The 19,876-nt window shown below is 44.5% G+C and overlaps 1 protein-coding gene across 3 annotated transcripts in view; it reads right to left on the reverse strand.

Moving 5' to 3' along the window:
• ZHX2 (zinc fingers and homeoboxes 2) overlaps nt 1-19,876 on the reverse strand; it is a 179,631-nt gene that overhangs the window by 21,264 nt on the left and 138,491 nt on the right. Inside the window, exon 3 of one of the 3 annotated variants that reach the window (XM_010811955.4) lies at nt 6,694-6,878. The exons of the other annotated variants lie outside the window; for them this stretch is intronic. The gene's annotated coding sequence lies outside the window, so the exon portion shown is untranslated. The remainder of the gene's footprint in view (nt 1-6,693; nt 6,879-19,876) is intronic. 3 annotated transcript variants of the gene reach the window in all.

Here is a 19,876-nt window from a genome sequence, read left to right on the forward strand (position 1 = left end):
GCCTGAATCACCACTGAGATTACATGAAATATTACCATTAAAAGCCCTGCCGATTAGATATGGGAAAACTGTTTTAATATGCTTTGGTGCTCCTGTTGATTGCTAATAAGGATGAACAGTTTTCAAAGATTCACTTGCCATTTGTATTTTGTGAATTGTGGATTTATGCCATTTTTGTATTGTGATGCCCAGTGGTTTTATTATTAATTTACAAGTGTTACCTCCATATTAAAAATATTAGTACTTCTCTGTGTTTGTTGCAAATTTTCCCAGTCTGTCGTTTACCTTTTAGTTTTGCTTATGGTTATTTTTCATGTTTTACAGGTAGAGAATTTTTAATTTTTAGCTGGCAAATTTATCCATCTTTTTCACAGTGATTTTAGAAAGTGGTTCCTTGCTTTGATAGCTGAGACCTATTATTCTATGTTTTCTTAGAGTGTTTTGGCTTTATTTTTTTATATTTAAGTCACCCGGACTTGAACTGATCTTGGGGTAAGCTGTGAGATACAATTCTAACCATTTTTCTAGAAAGTTATCAATGATCTTAGTAGCATGTATAGTGTTTTTGTATTCTCACTAATTTGTGAAACCACCCTGGTCATACATTAAATTTTTATAGGGTATTTCTCAATTATATCTGCTCTATATCTCTTATCTAGCTATTGAACCTTCCACTTATGCTTCACTTAAATTTTTTTCCCCATAGATTAGAGAATGTTTTAGTATTGGGTAGAGTTCCTCTTTATCATTCTTCTTTTGTCAAACAATTCTAGGTTTTTTCTGATCACCTATTAACGTAAATCAGTTCTCATAAATCAGAATCATCTGCAAAATAAAATTTTGTTAGAATGTTGATGGAATTTAATTAAACAAATATTAATTTAGGAGTTCAGGAACAATTTGGGGCTTCCCAGGTGGCTTAGTGGTAAAGAATCCACCTGCCAATGCAGGAGATGAGGATTTGGTCCCTGGGTCGGGAAGATCCCCTGGAGAAGGAAATGGCAACCCACTCCAGTATTCTTGCCTGGAGAATCCCATGGACAGAGGAGCCTGGCGGGCTACAGTCCATGGGGTGGAAAAGAGTCGGACATGACTTACTGACTAAAGAAGAACAATTTGCTTATAAGGAGGTGGGGTATGTTAATAGAACCCCAACAGGGGAAGTGATGGGCTGGACCATGCTGAGTGTCTGAATGCATGGACTTCTGCAGAGGAGAGCCTTTCATCATGTGTCTACCGGAGTGGGGAGACGGGTTCTGAAACAGGGATAGCCGACATCCAGGGAGAAGAGATGCAGATGGCATATCCCCTTCTGTCCCTCTCGCTGGCCTGGGCTCGAGTCCCACTGAAGAGAGGTCTCAAGGTAGAATTAACAGGATTACTTTCAAGAGTAACCATGTGGGGCGTGGGGGCCCACTTATCTGCTTAGGGGGTCAGGTGACAAACCTGAGCGGGACCTGGGAGTGGGGCATCCCCCCTGCCCCCGGTGAACCCAGAACCCTGGCCACTCTAAGGCATTTTCCTGCTGGGCAATTTCCTCAGCAGTAGGTACGGGTCCTTCAAGGCACTGCTGAGGATGGGACATGGACACAGCAGAGCAGGGAGAAGTGTGTCGTTTTGCTGACTACACCCAAAGTGACATGTTCAGCTGAACATGAGACTCTTATTTGAAAGTTCATTTAATTATGTGGCTGTGCCAAGACTTAGTTGTGGCATGCTGACCTTTAGTTGAGGCATGTGGGATCTAGTTCCCTGACCAGGGATCGAACCCAGGCTTCTCTACATTGGGAGTGCTGAGTCTTAGCCACTTGGCCACCAGGGACGTCCCTGAACATCAGGTTCTTGATTTTCCCCTCTTTCTCAAGTTCTTCATCTCCACCAACGGCTCTATCATGGCACACTTGGGCCAAAATGCTCTTCATCCCACCCTCAAATTAATCCACCAGCAATCCTGTTGACTGTCTTCAAAATAAACCAGTATCAGACCACTTCCACCTCTCCCTGCCTTGCGTAAGCCACGTCCATCTCCCGTCTGGAAACCTCCCACGGGCCTCCTGCTTCTTTCCTCTCTGGAGCAGCAGAGGAATTCTTTTCCGCTTCTTGATGGGCTTTATTTATGGTTTGAAATTCATTTTGGTACTGAAAAGGGCTTAAATGTTTTTTTTAATCTGCAAAGTTCTTTTTAATTGAAGTATAGTTGCTGTATAATATTATATAAATTACAGGTGTACAATACAGTGATTCACAATTATTAAAGGTTATGCTCTGTTTATAGTTGTTATAGCTATATTCTCCACATTGTACAATATATCCTTGTAGCTTATTTTATGCTTAATAGTTTGTACCTCCTAATCTCTTTACTCCTGTCTTGCCTCTCCCCCTTCCCTCTCCCACTGGTAACTACTAATTTGTTCTCTGTGAGTCTACTTCTTTTTTGGTATTCTCACTGATTTGTTGTATATTTTAGATTCCACATATAATTGATACTATACAGTGTTTTTCTTTCTGTCTCTGACTTATTTCACTTTAGCATAATACCCTCCAAGTCTATCCATGGTGCTGCAAATGGCAAAATTTCATTCTTTTTATGGGTGAGTAATATTACATTGTGTGTGTGTGTGTGTGTGTGTGTGTAGCATATCTTCTTTATCCATTCATCTGTTGCTTCTATATCTTGGCTACTGGAAATAATGCTGCTATGAACATTGGGGTGCATGTATCTTTTCAAATTAGTGTTTTGCTTTTTTAAAGAAATATACTCAGGAGTGGAATTGCTGGGTCAAATGGCAGTTCTATTTTTAGTTTTTGAGAAACATCCATACTATTTTCAACAGTGGCTGTATCAATTAACATTCCCACCAACAGTGTATGAGGGTTCCCTTTTCTTCACATCCTTGCCAACATTTGTTATTTGTGTTCTTTTTGATGAGAGTCATGCAGGAGATTTTAAGATAGTACTTTTTAATATTCAAAATTTACTTATATAAGTAAAGAGGAAGAAGGAGGAGAGAGTATCTATCCATTTTCTCCTAATATAGCAGCTACTGGCCACATGTGGCTCTTTAAATTCATATTAATTAAAATTAAATACAATTTAAACTCCAGTTTTCATTTGCACCAGCCACATGTCAAGTGCTCAGTAACCACACCTGGCTGGTGGCTATTGTATTAAGCAATGCAGGACATTGCCCTTATTGAGGGAGCTTCTACTGAGCGGTGCTATTCTAGAAAATAGGCTCCACAAAGGCAGGAACTCATCACTGTGGTTTCCTTGGAGCCTAGACCTGTATTTGGTCTGCAGTATGCTTTACATAAAGCTTGGTTGAATGATAAAGTAACTGCAAGATGGCTACCTGTGGCAACTGCTACTGATGCAGATGCATGAACTATGGGAAAATCTCTCATGGATGCTCAGTAATGAGTATGTGTGCACACGAGCATGCCTGCACTTGCATGTAGGTGCCTGCATGTTGCTTGTGTTTGTGTGCATGCTCATGTGTCTATGCATGTGTGAAGGGGTGTTGAGTGTACACCAGAGTTTATGTGATGGAGGAACTCTGTATGGGAAAGGAGGTACCCAGTTCTGCAGGAGGTATCACTGATACAGCAGAATGTGGCCAAATTTGCACCCACTAGCCAAGAGGCTTGGGTCTTTGAATTATGAATTTTAAAAGAGAGGGAGCAAAAGGAGACTTTTCTGCTGCAAAACAAAGAAATGAGGCAGAAATAGGTTCAGGGGAGAGAAGAGACTTTTTTTCACAGAAACTCCTCGTATCTACAATTATTTAAATCTGTTGACAAGTGAGGCCAAGAAATGAGCCAAATAGTGGTGAAATATCCTAAAAGCTTTTTGATGTTCTAAAAACTGTGGTTCAGAATAGACGATATCTTCTAAAATGTATTTGGCAACCGGGGATCCAAACCACAGCAGATTAAAAAGAAGGAAAGATGAAGAAAGGAAAGAGAAGGGTGGGGAGGGCTCATTAAACAGTGAGTCTTTGAAGCGTTCCTCTCCCAGGGTCCTCCCCGTGGAGCTGCAAGAACCACTGCCCTTGGAAGAGTAATCCGGGCACAAGGGGGAGAGTGTCTGCAGAGCAGTAAAGAGTTGGCGTCTGTCTTTCTGAAAGTCTGTGAGCCACCAGTGAGAGGTCAGGACTAGTGCCATGAGGCCGGCCACTCGCCAGCACGAGGGCTGCATATTTCTGGCCAGGTTTTCAGCTTCAGGTGTACACTGGCCTAAGTTAGCAAAAAAGAATGAATGCATGCAGGCATGCACGCGTATTTATTTTTTAAGGACAGATGGGGTGCTGTGTTCCCCCGACCCCTTGTGAACCCAAAGTGGAGAAGTTATGACTTTCAGCCAACCTGTTATCCTCTTCCTCACTATCTGGTCCCCCATTCTCCATCGGTTTGCCTTATGAGTCTGTGAATGCCCACTGGCTTTCATCTCTGCAGACTGTCTTCCAACTCTGCCTTCTGTGCTGTGATGAAGTCTCAGGTTGGGTTGTGTCTTACTCCCCACTGGATAGTGTGTATCAGGTGTTCTTATCAGGTCTGCCTTTACTTTCTTTTATGCTTTATTTTATTCATTTGAAGTTGCAGTTATTAACTACAGGACAGAAACAAAATAACAATCTATAGACTATATGTAAGCTATAAAAACTGTTGATACAATGAACACTGTGTATCATCACCCAATATAGGGAAAAAAGATTACAAATACCTTTGAAGTTCCCTCTTTGCCCTTATCACTTCCTATCCCCCTCCCTTCCTTCCTAGGGGTGAAAACTATCCTGAATTTTATGTTTATCTTTCTCCAGCATTTGTTTACAATTTCTCTACATGCTTGTGTCTTTGTTTTTTAAAATTTTTGGCTGTACCTCGCAGCATGTGGGACCTTAGTTTCTTGAGCAGGGATTGAACCTGTGCTCCCTGCATTGGAAGGCAGAATCTCAACCACTGGACTGCCAGCAAAGCCCAGCTTGTGCCTTTAAATTGTAATATATGGCTAACACTTTCATCAGTAATGTATGAGCTTAATGAGGAATAATTTACATATCCTAAAATCCACCTATTGTGATGGTATGTTTCAATGATTTTTGTGGGTAAATTTGTAAAGTTGTGTAGCCATCACCACTCTCATTTTAGAATATTTCCCTCTCTTCAAAAAAGATTCCTAGGGCCCTTTTGCTGTCATTAAAAAAAAATACACTCTAGTGGGTATGAAATGTATTTCATTGTGGTTTTAATTTGCATTTCCTAATGAATATTGATATTAAGCATTTTTCATGTCAATGACTATTCATCTGTCTTCTTTTGTGCAATGTCTTTTCAAGTCTTTGGCCCATTTTTAAAGTTGTCTTTTTGTTATTGATTAGTAGGATTCCTTATAGATTCTGTACGTGAGTCCCTGGTTAGAGATATGTATCATAGGTGGGATGATTTGAGAGAATAGCATTGAAACATGTATATTATCATATGTGAAATAGATTGCCAGTCCAGGTTCGATGCATGAGACAGGGTGCTCAGTGCTGGTGCACTGGGATGACCCTGAGGGATGGGATGGGGGTTCAGGATGGGGAAAACATGTACACCCATGGCTGATTCATGTCAATGTATGGCAAAAACTATTACAATATTGTAAAGTAATTAGTCTCCAATTAAAATAAATTAATTAATTAAAAAAAAAAGAGCAAAGAGCAAATCTCTCAAGCTGTCTTTCAAGGATCCTTAAAATGTAGTGTGTGGAGGAAGGTGGGGGTTGTTCAGGAAGGTGGGGAACACATGTATACCTGTAGCCGATTCATGCTGATGTATGGCAAAAACCATCACAATATTGTAATTATTCTCCAATTAAAATAAAGTAATTTTTTAAATGTTAAAAAAGAAGACTGCTGAGAGAAATTAAAAGTGAAAGTCGCTCAGTCATGTCTGACTCTTTGCAACCCCATGGACTATACACTTCATGGAATTCTCCAGGCCAGAATACTGGAGTGGGTAGCTGTTCTCTTCTCCAGGGGATCTTCCCAACCTCGGGATTGAACCTAGGTCTCCTGTGTTGCAGGCAGCTTCTTTACCAGCTGAGCCACCAGGGAGGGAAATTAAAGATCTAAATAAATGTAAAGGTATGCAGTGTTCATGGATTGGACAATTTGATGTTATTAAGATATCCACTCTCTGTAAATTGATCTATAGCTCACAATCCTAAATTCTAAGAGGAGTTTTGAAGAAACTGATGAGTTGATTGTAAAACTTATATGACAATTCAAGGTACCTAGAAGAACCAAAATAGTACTGAAAAAGAACAAAGTTGGGGGCTATAAACTAATTTCAAGACTTTCTATTAAGCAACAATAATCAATTGAGTATGGTTTGGATACAAGAATAAACTATTAGGTGACTAGAGCAGAATAGGACATCCCAAAAAAAAAAATCCACATTTATGGTCAGTTAATTTTTGAACAAGTCAATTTCATAGGAGAAAGTCTTCTTTTTAATGGTGAGAGCATAACTGAATATCCATATGAAAAAGAAAAGAATTCAACTCCTACCTCTCCGTGTATGCAAAAAATGAGTTAACAGTAGATCAGAGATCTAAATATAGTGCTGGAACCACGAAGCTTCCAGAGAAAACATAAGATGACATCTTTGAAACTTGAGTAGACAAAATGTGAGACAATAAAAAATATATACTTGTAAGTGTGTGCTTCCTGCTCAGAGTTCCCAAATTCCTTGGAATTTCCTGGGCCATAGGAATGTCTTTTGTTCTAATGAGGTGACTCTTGACGGACTGCTGGATGGGGGCTGGTCACCCAAAACACAAAGCCATGATCAGAAGCGTAGAACTTTCGGTCCAACCCTCATTCTCCGGAGAGAGCCTGGAAATTGAGTTAGCGATTGGTCATGCTTACTTGATGAAGCCTTTATAAGAATCCCCAAAGTACAGAATCCTGGGAGTTTTCTGGGTTGATGAATGTATGGAGGTGCCAGAGGGTGATGCTGGAGGGAACATGGAAGTTTGCACCCCTTCCCACATACCCTGCTCTGTGTATCTCTTCCATCTGGCTGTTCCTGAGTTATGTATATTTTTTATAACAAACCAGTAATCTAGTAAGTAAACTGTTTTCCTGAACTGCTCTAGCAAATTAATTCATTAAAATTAATTAAAGAAGGAGGTCATGGAAGCTTCCAGTTGACAGAGTCATCAGAAGCACAGGGGACAACTTGGACTTCCGAGTGGCATCTGAAGTTGGGTAGGGAAGTCCTGGAGGACTGAGTCCTTACCCTGTAGAACCTGGCATTATCTCTAGGTAGACAGTGTCAGAACTGAGTTAAATTATAGGACACCAACTGATGTCACAGAGAATTACTTGGCGGAGGTGGGAGGTGGCTCACACATTTGTTAACCAGAAGTGTCAGAACTACAGTCTTTGGTGTGAGCATCATAAGAGAAAAATTAACAAGTCAAATGAACCAAAATTTCTGCTTAGCATGTGTATTTAAAATGCACATTAAAACTCCAACACAGTCCCTTCCACGGTGGGTGGTGAGTATGACAACAGACTGGCTCCATGCCACTGGCCTTGCTCTTGACCGGCTTCCCAGCAGATCCGAACTGGGCACAGGCATGTTGTGTACTAACCTGCAAACACTCCAAAGCACAACCGAGTGGTCCCGGGGTTGGCAGGGCAATCGCTACCTTTGGAGGGGTGACCCAAGCAGATTAAAACATCTTTAAGATCCTGGAGCCCAGAAGGAGAGGAGAGGTGAGGAGTGGCCTTCCTCTGTGACTCTTCTCCATCGTGCCTCTTTCTGTCTTGAATCCCACCCCTCACACGACTGCTAAGAGCATCACACATACCTGTTACATGGAAAGGGAGCCCTAACACTGAGTACAGACTCCTGCCTCCTTTGTCTGTTTTTGCCATTGACTGGATTTTCCTTTTATCCACCGTGGCATTTATCACACCCCACAAAGAAACCCAACAGCAAGTAAGAGACGACACCACCTTGAAATAGATAACATGTAAGGAAGATGGCCAGCCTGTGTAGACGATTATGAACAACTCACTTCTGGCTGTCTATGCAGGGCTCTCCCTTCACCACTCAGTGCTTCTTCCATCATCATCTTTCTGTTGCAAGGGGAGTGCAGTTTGATTAGAGCCCTGTTTACTGAGTATGGGTTTGGAGTAGAACCTTGTGGATACTAGAACCTATGTGGATATGAAGAAACCATGGGTTCTTGTCCTCAAGGAGTTCACAGCTGGTGCAATAGTCAGCTCAGGCTGCCATGACAAATTACACAGATTTCTGTGGCTTAAACCACAGAAATGTATTTCTCTTGATTCTGGAGGCTGGACGTCCAGGACCAAGGTTTCTGCAGGGTTACTGTCTTCTGAAGCCTCTCCCCTTGGTTGCAGATGGCCCTCTTCTCTCTGTGCCCTCCTGTGGCCTCCCTTCCATGTGCGTCTATCTCCTAATCTCCTCTTCTTATGAAGACACCAGTCAGATTGGACTATGGCCCCCACTGAGGACTTCATTTAAGGTGACTTAAGTGAGCCTGCTGGCTACAGTCCATGGGGTTGCAAAGAATCAGACACGACTGAACACACACACCCCTTTAAAAAACCTATCTCCAAATATAGCCACATTCTGAGGGTTTGGATTCCAACATATGAATCTGGGGGTGGGGAATAATTCAGCTCTTCACAACTGAGCAGGGCAGGGCCGTCTGAACACCCCTCGATGGCACACAATGATTTATGTATGCAGTCATCGCATCCTGCCCAAGAGCCTACGTCAGACACTTGTGGGTGCCAAGGATGCAGGAGCGAGCAGAGAGGAGTCTCTGCTCTTGAGGTGCTCACGTTCATGAAATGAGCGAGCAGAAGCTGACACTGAAAAGCATGATGGAGGAAAGTCAGGCAGCGAAGACGGTGGGGGTGGGGAGGTGTGATTTTTAAATTTTACTTTGTTGAAGTATAGCTGATTTACAATGTTACTTTATATATGTACATTCTTTTTGGCGTTCTTTTCCATTACGGTTTGTCACAGAATGTTGACTATAATTCTGGGCTATATTGTGTATCCTTGTGCGATACAGCAAGACCTTGTTGTTTATCCATTCTATATAATAATCTGCATCTGCTAATCCCATACTGGGCTTCCCTGGTGGCTCAGAGGTTAAAGCGTCTGCCTGGAATGCGGGAGACGCGGGTTCGATCCCTGGGTCGGGAAGATCCCCTGAAGAAGGAAAACGGCAACCCACTCCAGTACTCTTGCCTGGAGAATCCCATGGAGGGACGCTACAGTCCATGGGGTCGCAAAGAGTCAGACACGACTGAGCGACTTCACTTTCACTTTCAAGCCCATACTAATTCACTCCTCCCTTAACCCCCTCCCCCTTGGCACAAGCCAGCCTGTTCTCTATGTCCTTGATTATGTTTTTGTCTCGTAGATAGGTTCATTTGTGCCGTATTTTAGATTTCACATGTAAGTGGTATCATACACTGTGTGTCTTTCTCTTGTGACTTACATCACTTAGTATGACAATCTCTAGGTCCGTCCATGTTGCTGCAAGTGGCATTATTTCTTATTTTGTATGGCTGGGTAGAAATCCGTTGTATATAGGCACCACATCTTTATTCATCTGTTGGTGGACATTTACACTGTTTCCATGTCTTGGTATTACAAATAGTGCTGCTATGAACACCGGGGTGCATATATCTTTTCAAAGTATAGTTTTCTTCAGCTATACGCCCAGTAGTGGGATTGCTGGATTATACGGTAACTGTATTAATGATGGTTATTCTGACTGGTGTGAAGTGATATCTCACTGTAGTTTTGATTTGCATTTCTAATTAATGATGTTGAGCATCTTTTCATGTGCCTGCTGCCCATCTGTATGTCTTTTTTGAAGAAATGTCTATATAGGTTTTCTTCCCATTTTTTGATTAGTTTTGTTTTCTTGATATTTAGTTGTATGAGTTGTTTGTATATTTTAGAAATTAAGCCCTTGTCGGTGGCATCATTTGGAAATGTTTTCTCTCATTCTGCAGGTATCTTTTCATTTTACAGTTTCTTTTGCTGTGCAAAAATTTACAAGCTTGATTAGGTCCCATTTGTTTAGTTTTGCTTTTATTTCTGTTGCCTTGGGAGTCTGAGGTAGGGCTCCAAAGGCAGAGTTGGATCCTGTCGGGTACAGAGAAGGGGAATGATTCTGATCAGAGGAACAGAGTACTCCCAGGCAGAGGATGCAGTGAGAAGAAGGAAACGCCAGAGGAATGAAAAGGACTGAAGCTAAAGGGCAGGTGTGATGGCAGGCCCGAGGCACCTGATAAATCAGCCTGGGCCAGACTGTGAATCATGCTGCCACTGAACGCCATGCTGAAGAGGCAGGGTTTCATCCTGCTGGTGAAGGAGTGAAAGTGAAAGTGAAGTCACTCAGTTGTGTCCGACTCTTTGCGACCCCATGGACTGTAGCCTACCAGGCTTCTCTGTCCATGGGATTTTCCAGGCAATAGTACTGGAGTGGATTGCCATTTCCTTCTCTAGGGGATCTTCCCGACCCAAGGATCGAACCACGGTCTCCTGCATTGTAGACAGACGCTTTACCGTCTGAGCCACCAGGTGAAGGAGTAGTGAGGCCTTTTAGGGAGGATCATGGGAGCAGCAGGGGCTGGGAGATAACTTTGAGGGGTGGGGATGGCAGGGAAAAATGGCACATTAATGAGGTAAGAACCCCCAAGCTAAGCATCAGGCATCATCTTTACTAGCCCCAAATTCAATAGTCAGAGTCAAGGCTACTAAGAGGCACCCCTTCCTCCAGCCTTTAAGCTTGTTCCTTAAGTAGATGTTGAGGGCTCCTTATTTCTATCTGGACTTTCTCCCACTTAGTTTGGACTTCCTTCTCCACTGAGGAGTGGCTGTATGATTTGGGTTTAAATATGGCAAAATGGATTCTCCCTTAACCATTCTCTCGATAACAGTGATGGTGAACATTCACTGAAGGCTTAATAATGAGCTGAGTGCTCTGTTTCATTTCTCCGGAACCCTGTGTAGACACTGAAGCTCAGAGAAGTTAAGGAGCGTGGCCGTAATCACACAGCCGAGAGCAGCAGAGCTGGGATACAGCTCTTTACGTGCAGACAAATTACCTGGTGATCTTGTTAAAATACAGATTCAGGAAGTCTGGGTGGGACTGACACTCTGCGTTGCCAACAAGCTCCCAGGTAAGGATGACACTGCGTGTTGAACACCTCGAGGAAGGCTTTGTCAGCCTCTCCAAGTGAGCACCTGCCCACTGCCACCCAGTTGGTCTCCCTCCTCCCCATCGCCCTGCTCATCTCCAGACACGGGGCACTAGCATTTCCTGACCTTTCCCTACGAGTGACCTGGGGCCCTCAGGGGAGGAAAAATGGGTCATACTGTCAGATTAGTCCCTGGGAACTCTTTGCAAGGTGGCTGGCATGCAGCCTAGCTGTCAGATGAGGGAAATGTCCAGGCCTTGAGCTCCCTAGGGAGACGCTGGGGCAGGTGAAGAGTCAGGCCACAGAGGTCCCCTGGGGCCAGGGTCTCCAGCCCGAGGCGAGTGGAGGAGCCTGGGCCTTTCAGGGAGGACACACATGCTGCTCTCAAGGAATCACACCTTCAGGCTCTGGCAGGACGCCGCTTCTTATTTCAGAGCTTTCACCAGGGCTGTCAGAGGAAATTACAGGACTGTCTCTGAGCTTTCAAAGGAAGCATCTTGTCAGGACATCAAAGCCCAGACGGATGCTTTTAGCTTTGCTGGGTCTTCTGACAGAGCTGTTAGTAGGTACCACTGCAGTTCACCAAGGGTAAATCTTTTGTGTTTGTGTATGTGATTGTTCCTTTATGTCTTAAAGTCACAACATTCTCCTTACCGCACTGCACCCCAGGAGAGGGAATTCTGATGGGAAGGTATATTGTGGTGGTGATTGCGGTGGGGGTGGGGGAGCTGGGGTGCGGTGTGGGTGGAGAAAGGAGTGGGATGCCCAGATCCTGGGTTTTGCTCTAAACTCCCAGCTCTCTCCTCATCTGTCTCCATCCTTGCCTCCATTTGTCTCATCTGTTAAATGGGAGAGGCTTTTGAAATGTCACTGGTGACTCTGAGTTAATTCCTGACCTTTATTGATTTCTTCCCTGCTTATCTTTAAATCTAAACTTGAATTTTGGGGGTGGGCCTATGGGGTGGCTCCCAAACCATCAGATGCCATCTGGGGTGCTTTGTCCAGAGCCCCAGTCCAGACTTATTGAACTCAAGCATCCAGGAGCAGGCCCAAGAATCTGCATTTCTAGCAATCATCCAGGTTTGACGGCCTCAGCAAGAAGCCATCAGTGGCCTCTCCTGATTCAGAAGTGGTTGGGCCCGAGCCAACCCTGCACTGTGAAGATGGGAGATGCTCCTTGCTGTGTTCTGTGCTGGACTAGAGTGAATTAGCAAGCTCCCCTGGGAAATGACAGTTCAGAGGACGATGCAGAAATAGGGGAAGAATTGTAGAAAGTAACGATGCTGGAAGAGAAAAAGATGCTGGGCACTGGATAATGGAGTGTAAGACATCCTTAGAAACAACAGCGTGTGTAATAGCAGAGTCGTGGCTGGCGAGGTGAGTTTTCAGAAGCTACTTCCCATTATCTGTGTTTGTGCTTAACTTTTATTGTTCAGTTTCTCATTTTTTTTTTTTAAAGAAGGGTTTGCTGATCTGGTTAAGGATAGGTGGATAACATAGTAATAAGATGCCATTTACATGTAAAATCTTTGTTATTCCCACAACATCAATAGATGGTAATGCTCTCCATTTCACAGATGAGGAAACTGAGGCTCAGAGAGGTTAGCTTGCTGGTTGAGGAGGGTGGAGCCCAGATCACCCTTGGCTCTGCACTCACTGCTGGGTCCCAGTAACACACAGCTGCTGATGGTTAGCTACTCCATTTCCTGACACTGGGTCTATAAATGAAGTTTCTCACAAGTTTCGAGTGGATCTTCTCCACAGCGGGTGTTCAAAGGAGTAAGACTTTTAATTGAATTGTAATGTCTTTCTCAACTCGCTACACTGAGACACTCTCTTACTAGGTGGAAGAAGGGCTTGCATGGTCTGCTGCAGCCAAAATATTTCAGTGGATGAAATGAAGTTCGTGAAATGACATGGTGACATTAGATGAGATCCACTGTGTTTAGGGCGGTAAGGTCATAGACAGATTGTGGTGTGAGCATCACTGTGTGTTTGGGTGATGCTGAGAGGAGGCTGCTGTCCTGCTAGCAGTGGCAGGAGTGGGGACTTGAGGTGGGGGAGTGAGTCCTCAGAGACAAAGAAGCCAGAGAAGGCAGATTCATATCAGCCCATGTGAGCCTGGGGCCCAGACTTTACTTTTACTCAAAGTGATGAATTTCTAAGCTCAGATGCCCTTGGCTCTTCACTAGGTGAGGATGTGGCCTCCAGCTGCCTTGCTCCCTCTCGGTCCTCACCATGAGTGCCCACCTGGTGAGGGAAAGGGGCCACAGGCTGGAACCAGGCTTCTGATTTGAATCCTGGTTCTTCCTCTTACTCACAGGAGTCTGCCCTGCTTTGGCCACAGCCAGGATGCCCACCGCCCAAGTCCCCAAACCCACAGGCGGCCTGGAGAGTGCCAGCTGCAGCACACTCATTCCCTTGGCCAGCCTAAGTTCTGCGACTGTGAAATGGGTGAACTTCCACCTCCACTGCAGATTGGACTGAAAGAGACCCTTTAACGCTGACTCCATCTGGTTACCTAGAAGGGTGCCTTTAACCAGTGAGCTAGCTTTAACCACTTCCATCAGTGATGAGGGACTTGGCAGAGTGAGGTTCACAGGTGCGTTCCGCCCCTCAGAGCATTCTTTCCCCCACAGCCCCTACCAGCTGCCAACCCCCATGCCAGGGGTTGTGCGTTTACACCAGCTCATCTCACCTGAGTCATGCTGTTCCGACATCTTTTTACTCATCTTTTGTTCATTTCATAGAAATTTCTATGGCAACTGTGCCAGTGTTTTTAATTCTCCCAACTTTGCGTGTGTGAGAAGATTCTGCTTTCTATTTTGCCGAGATCATGATCACTTTCTTCCCCATCTCCACACTCATCTCTCTTCTCTCTACCTTGGAGTGGGTAGCGGGTCTCCCTGTTATAAGGTAACACCTCCAGCTGACCTCCAGGCCTGCCCTCTGCTCCCCAGGGACCCCAGCCTAGCACTCATTGGCTCCCTCCACTCTTATCTCCCTTCACTGGATTCCTTCCCTTTGGGTTATGATCACCTCAGCTTGCCATTTCCCTAAAAAAGTAGACAAAGCAAGACAAATGTAATAAGCAACATCAAAGTTCCCAAAGGTGCTCAATTCCACCATCATCTACCCAGTATTATGATCACTCTTGCTTCCTGGGGCAGAGAGACTCCCCAGTGCAAGAGACTGGCTTTCTGGGTCTGGGACTACCACTCATTGGTGTATGAGTCTGGACAAGTCACACCCGTCCTCTGAAGCCTCAGCCTTTCTATCTAATCTGGGGATGAAAATGGTACCCATGTCAAAGGGTGCCGAGGGTACCCAGTGAGAGTGAGCAGTCGGAGGAGAAGGGGGCGATACAGGATGAGATGGCTTGACAGCATCACCAACTCAATGGACGTGAGTTTGAGCAAACTCCAGGAGATAGTGAAGGACAGGGAATCCTGGTGTGCTGCAGTCCATGGGGTCAGAGAAAGTCAGACATGACTGAGTGAGTGAATAACAACAACAAAATCTGTGGACAGGGTTTGCCTCTTTGTCCCCAATATGATGAACTCTGAGCTTGTGACTCAGGGAAGGTACCTGTTGTTAATATCACGCAACTATCAAAAATGTCTCAAAGGCAGTTTGAGATGACTGCAGCTTGTCCCTCCTGTTACTGCCCTGTTCATCCCTCACCTCTGCACATTCTGTCCTCCTTGCTCTGTCAATGCTTTTCTTTTAAAACACCAAATATACCCCGCGTCACTGACTCTGTGGGGCAAACCGCCTTCCTCAAATTGCCTCCCTTTGGCTCTCCCGGGTGGCGCCCTTGGATCTCCTCCCAGCAGCTCCTGCTTTGCTGCTTCTTCCATTCTCCACGGTCACCTCCATGCCCTGGGCTCCTCCTCATCCCTCTCCTCTCCATCCTCTTTGGTGTGACCTCATTCATCCTGGAGCTCCACACTCACCCTTGCAGACAGACATCTGGGAAACCAGCCTTTCTAGCCCCACTCCTCGCTGCAGAGCCCCCGACCTCCCTTCCCCAACGCTGGCTGACAGTGAGGATGAAAACCCAGACTTGTAACCAAAGGCCAGAGTGGCCACTGTCCACTGAAACTTGATTTTTTCAAACAAGCTAAGATGATTCATGAAAACCAAGAAAAATAATACATGAATTTTAAAAAGTGGATGACCCAGTCCCTCTCGGTTGGAAACAGACTACTCAGTTATCTCCATTTGGAAGGTAGATCTGAAGGGGAAATTTGGCAGAGGCTGGACTGGATGGTCTTAGAACCTCTTCCAAGTGTGGATTCTATGCATCTCTGATCATCACCTGGAGTCTCACCGGTGCTTCAGGATTGAGCTCATCTAGCGCCAAGCTCCTCACCTGTCTCCCAAATCTGATCTTTTTGTAACACTCCTCATTCCAAATAAAAGCATCATGATCTCAGTCATTCGAGTTAGAAACCTAGATTCCTCTTGCGCCTCCACTCCCCCTCCCACCCCACAGGTGATTATGCACCAGGCCCTCCTGACTCTGCCTCCTTAACGGCAATGGCTTCCCATCCTTCATCCTTCATTCCTGTGCTCCAGGCAGAGTCCTCCTGGCTTCTCCCTGCAGCTGCAATGATTCCCTACATCATGGCCTGACCTTGGCATCTCCTGGTTGTGCCATGCATCGCCTGCCTGTCTGGCATGCCTTCCTTACTCCGCTGGCCATGGCAGTCCAATTCTTTCTAGAGAAAGACCCCCACCCACTCTTGGCCCCTGTGGATCCTCCAGTGGTGGGCATGTGACTTGGTCCTGACCACTCACTGCATCACGTTCTTCAGCGAGAGTGAGTGATTAAGGGGTGAGCTCATGACCCAAGTGGAGCTGGTCAGAACCAGCTGAGTTGAGATGCAGAGTCATGACTGTATCCCTCTGCATGCTGGCACGCCTGGATCTGACTCACGCAGAGACCTTCCCACAAGGAAGCTTGCTGACACCACTCTGATGGGACTTTATCTGGCACCTATAACTGAAAAGGTCCCAACAGATGCAGTTTCAGGCCTACCTCCTAACTGCCACCATTTCTTTCTTTCTTTCTTTCTTTTAATATTTATTTGGCTGTGTTGGATCTTAGTTGTGTTATGTGGGATCTTTCATTACGGCGTGTGGGCTCAGTAGTTGAGGTGTGTGGGTTTAGTTGCCCTGCAGTGGGCAGGATCTTAGTTCTCTGATCAGGGATCAAACCCATGTCCCCTGCACTGCAAGGCAGATTCTTAACCACTGGACCACCAGGGTAAGTCCCCACTGTTTCTTTCTAAGACAGCAATCCTGGGACTTCCCTGGCAGTCCAGTGGTTAAGACTTCGCCTTCCAACACAGGGGGTGTGGTTTGATCCCTGGTCAGGGAGCTAAGACCCCACATGCCTTGTGGCCAAAAAGCCAAAACATAAAACAGAAGCAATATTGTAACAAATTCAATAAAGATTAAAAAAAAAAAAAACAGCAATCCTTAGCCTTTCCCTGCCATGGTTGCCATGCTGGGTGGCACGACCGTTTGCAACGTGCTCTCATTCTTGTCACACCATTCGCTTCCCTTAAGAAAGAACCTCGGGATGTTAGTGTGAGTGATGTCGTATAGTGCTAACCTTGAATCCTTGCGAATCATCACATCCTGAACTTCGATGTTTATTTTTAGAAACAGATTTCTTGCCGCTGCCTACATCACAATTGATGCCATGATTGAATGTCATCTTTCTAAACCTGAATCTGACCATGTCAGTCCTCACCTTCAAACCTCCCTGGGAGTATTCAGAGCTGGTTGTGAGAGGTGCTTTCTGCCACCCAATCCTACCTCAATGCCCCATTCCTTCCTACAGTAGTCCTGGTATTTTAAAAGGGAAATACAGCAGAAGACTGATTTTTTGGAAGCAGAAACATGGGACCTCAGAAAAGAAAACACAGCTCAAGCATTCATTCATTCATTCCTCCTTAAGTGCCTGCTCCATGCCAGACACTGCTTTGATACTCAGGAAATAAGACATAAGATTCTTGCTTTCAAGGTGCCCATGATCTAGGGAGGGAAAATCAAAAAATAAATAGAAAACAAAGAACTTATAGATAGTGGTAAGTTGCCTGGATTGGGAAGATCCCCTGGAGGAGGGCATGGCAACCCACTCCAGCATTCTTGCCTGGAGAATCTCCACGGATATAGGAGACTGTCCATGGGGTCACAAAGAGTCAAACACAACTGAGTGACTAAGCCCAAGTACTGTGCAAAAAGCTCTTAGAAATGATGTGATGGTGATTTAAGACCTACTTTCATTCTTTGTTTTTTTCCTTTTTTTGGCTGTTTGGTCCATGAAGCTTGTGGGATTTTAGTTCCCTGATCAGGGATTGAGCCCTGGCCTTTGGCAGTGAGGGTGTAGAGGCCTAACCCTGCACCACCAGGGAATTCCCAAGACCTACTTTCAATGAGATATTCAGGGAAAGCCTCTTTGGGGAGAGGACACGTAAGCTGAGATCTTCATACCAAGCAAGAATAACCTCAACACAATAACAAATACCAGTGAAAACAGAGGCAGAGGCTCACCCACTAACCACAGCATTTGATGTTCACTGCAAAGTAATTTTCAAACTATTCTAATTTAAAAATAATATTCTCCCTCAAAATACTTCTTTTGGAAAGGACTTTAAAAGTTTTATTGAAAAGTCCAACTTTTTACTTGCCAACATGAAAACAAAACTCTTCGGTGGTTTTGTAAATGGAAAAATGTTTTACTTTTCCCTACCTGGGACCATTCAGGGGTAGATGAAAATGAGACGAGAGCTCCAAACATCTCCAAGTAGGGGGAAGAAAAAGCCATCCGTGAGTCTCGATCAAATATTAAGAGACACTTAATATTATATTAATATAATATTATTATAATATAAACATTATAATATAATTATTATATTAATATAATATTAAGAGACACAATATAATATCCTAAGGAGTACCTTTTATAGACTGGATTAAAAAACAAAACTACAGCATTACAGTTTTTTGAAGTTAAAATGAAGCACTGTCTTAATGGCTTACAAATAAAGACTTTGCACCCAAATGCCATTCTTTGCTTCTAGCAAGAGAAGCTAAAGGAGAAAAAACAATCAAGAAGTGTCGCACGGCACTGGAGTTGAGAGGCTCTTTGAAGTAACCTGCGCCTGCCCACAAGGCAAGGCCAACCACAAGCTTTGGGAAGGGACAGGATGTGAGTTTGGCGAGAGGACCCTGAATCGTACAGCCTTTCTGACGGGGCAGGTCGGTGGTTTCTCCCAGAGGTGGTTGTGCTGGGGTGATGGGTTCTGCTGGATGGCTGTCTGTCCTCAAGGCCACAATAGGATCAAGGCGTTTTGAGCTGAGCTGGTCCTAAAGACGCCAGTTTAAGCAGAGTGGGTAAGTCCACTAGCTTTGGAATTAGACCAGACTTGGGTGGAAAATGAGGTTCCATACAACACTTACGACTGTAATGAATTATAAAGCAGACATTAGTGTTGAAGAAAGCATATGACAAAGCAAGTCTAATTTGACCCCATGGAGGGGCTTGAAGTAGCTTATGACTGTAGATCCAAGCCAGGACAACTGGGAAATAATCTCTGTGTCTGCCTGGGTTTCATATGGCAAATCGCTCACATTGTACCATCTTTACTCACTCTTTCTTGGAGCAATAATCTTGTTAAAAACAAAACAAAGAAGGCAACAAGATTAAGACATATTTTGAAACAAAGTGGCTTCATTAGTTTTGCAGTTAATTCCTGGTGCTATCATCATCTTCAAGACAGATTATCCTTTTTCTGGGTAGAAAGAATCCTAACAGCCACCTCCACATACAGGCACACACACCCACGGACACAGAAAACCAAGGCTGGGGGAAGACTGATGCATTTCTGAAAGAAGAAAAAAAATATCCTGGAGACAGAAAGAAAAAGGAATCAAGTCTGGTTTTATGTGTCACATACATACATAAATAAGGCGGTATCAGGTGTTTAAGATGGGCCTACTCTGATTCATGATCCATCACATTCTGCCATCAAAACGTTTAGAGAGGCTGTGAGACCACAGGGATTTATTGTATCGACAATTCCCGGTGTAACCTTTTCGTTTCGCTCCTGTGGGTGATTTGAGCACGCTTCATCTTCTCGAAGCTGGGAGAGAAGTGAGATTTTTCCATTCCCCAGACACGGATCAGGGCGAGACAAGGCTTTTCAGCAGGCGCTTAGATTCTGTCTGTCAGATCCCTTTCTCCATTCTGTCCCCGACCCCCTCCCTCCAGCCCATCCTTTGCATCCCCAAACCCAGAGCTTTCTCTTGAACCTCTTTCATCTCTACCTCGAAGAGACTTCCCTTCATCTCAAAGCCTGGAATAAAGGCTGAAGGTTTACTCATATTCTCTGATAGAATGTCCTTCACAAAGCCATTCATCCAAGCCAGTTAGATCCCAGACAAAATCACACAAATTAAAGCCACATCCAGGGGCTGTATTTCTGCATCTCTTTGCCCAGGAACCAGGGTATCACAGGCTGAATATGGTGGTGCTCAAAGACATCCAGGTCCTAAGCCCTAGAACCTGGGAATGTGACCTTCTGTGGCAAAAGGGACTTTGATGAAGTGAT

The sequence above is a fragment of the Bos taurus genome, chromosome 14 (genome assembly GCF_002263795.3).
Source record: "Bos taurus isolate L1 Dominette 01449 registration number 42190680 breed Hereford chromosome 14, ARS-UCD2.0, whole genome shotgun sequence".
Taxonomy (NCBI): Eukaryota; Metazoa; Chordata; class Mammalia; order Artiodactyla; family Bovidae; genus Bos; species Bos taurus.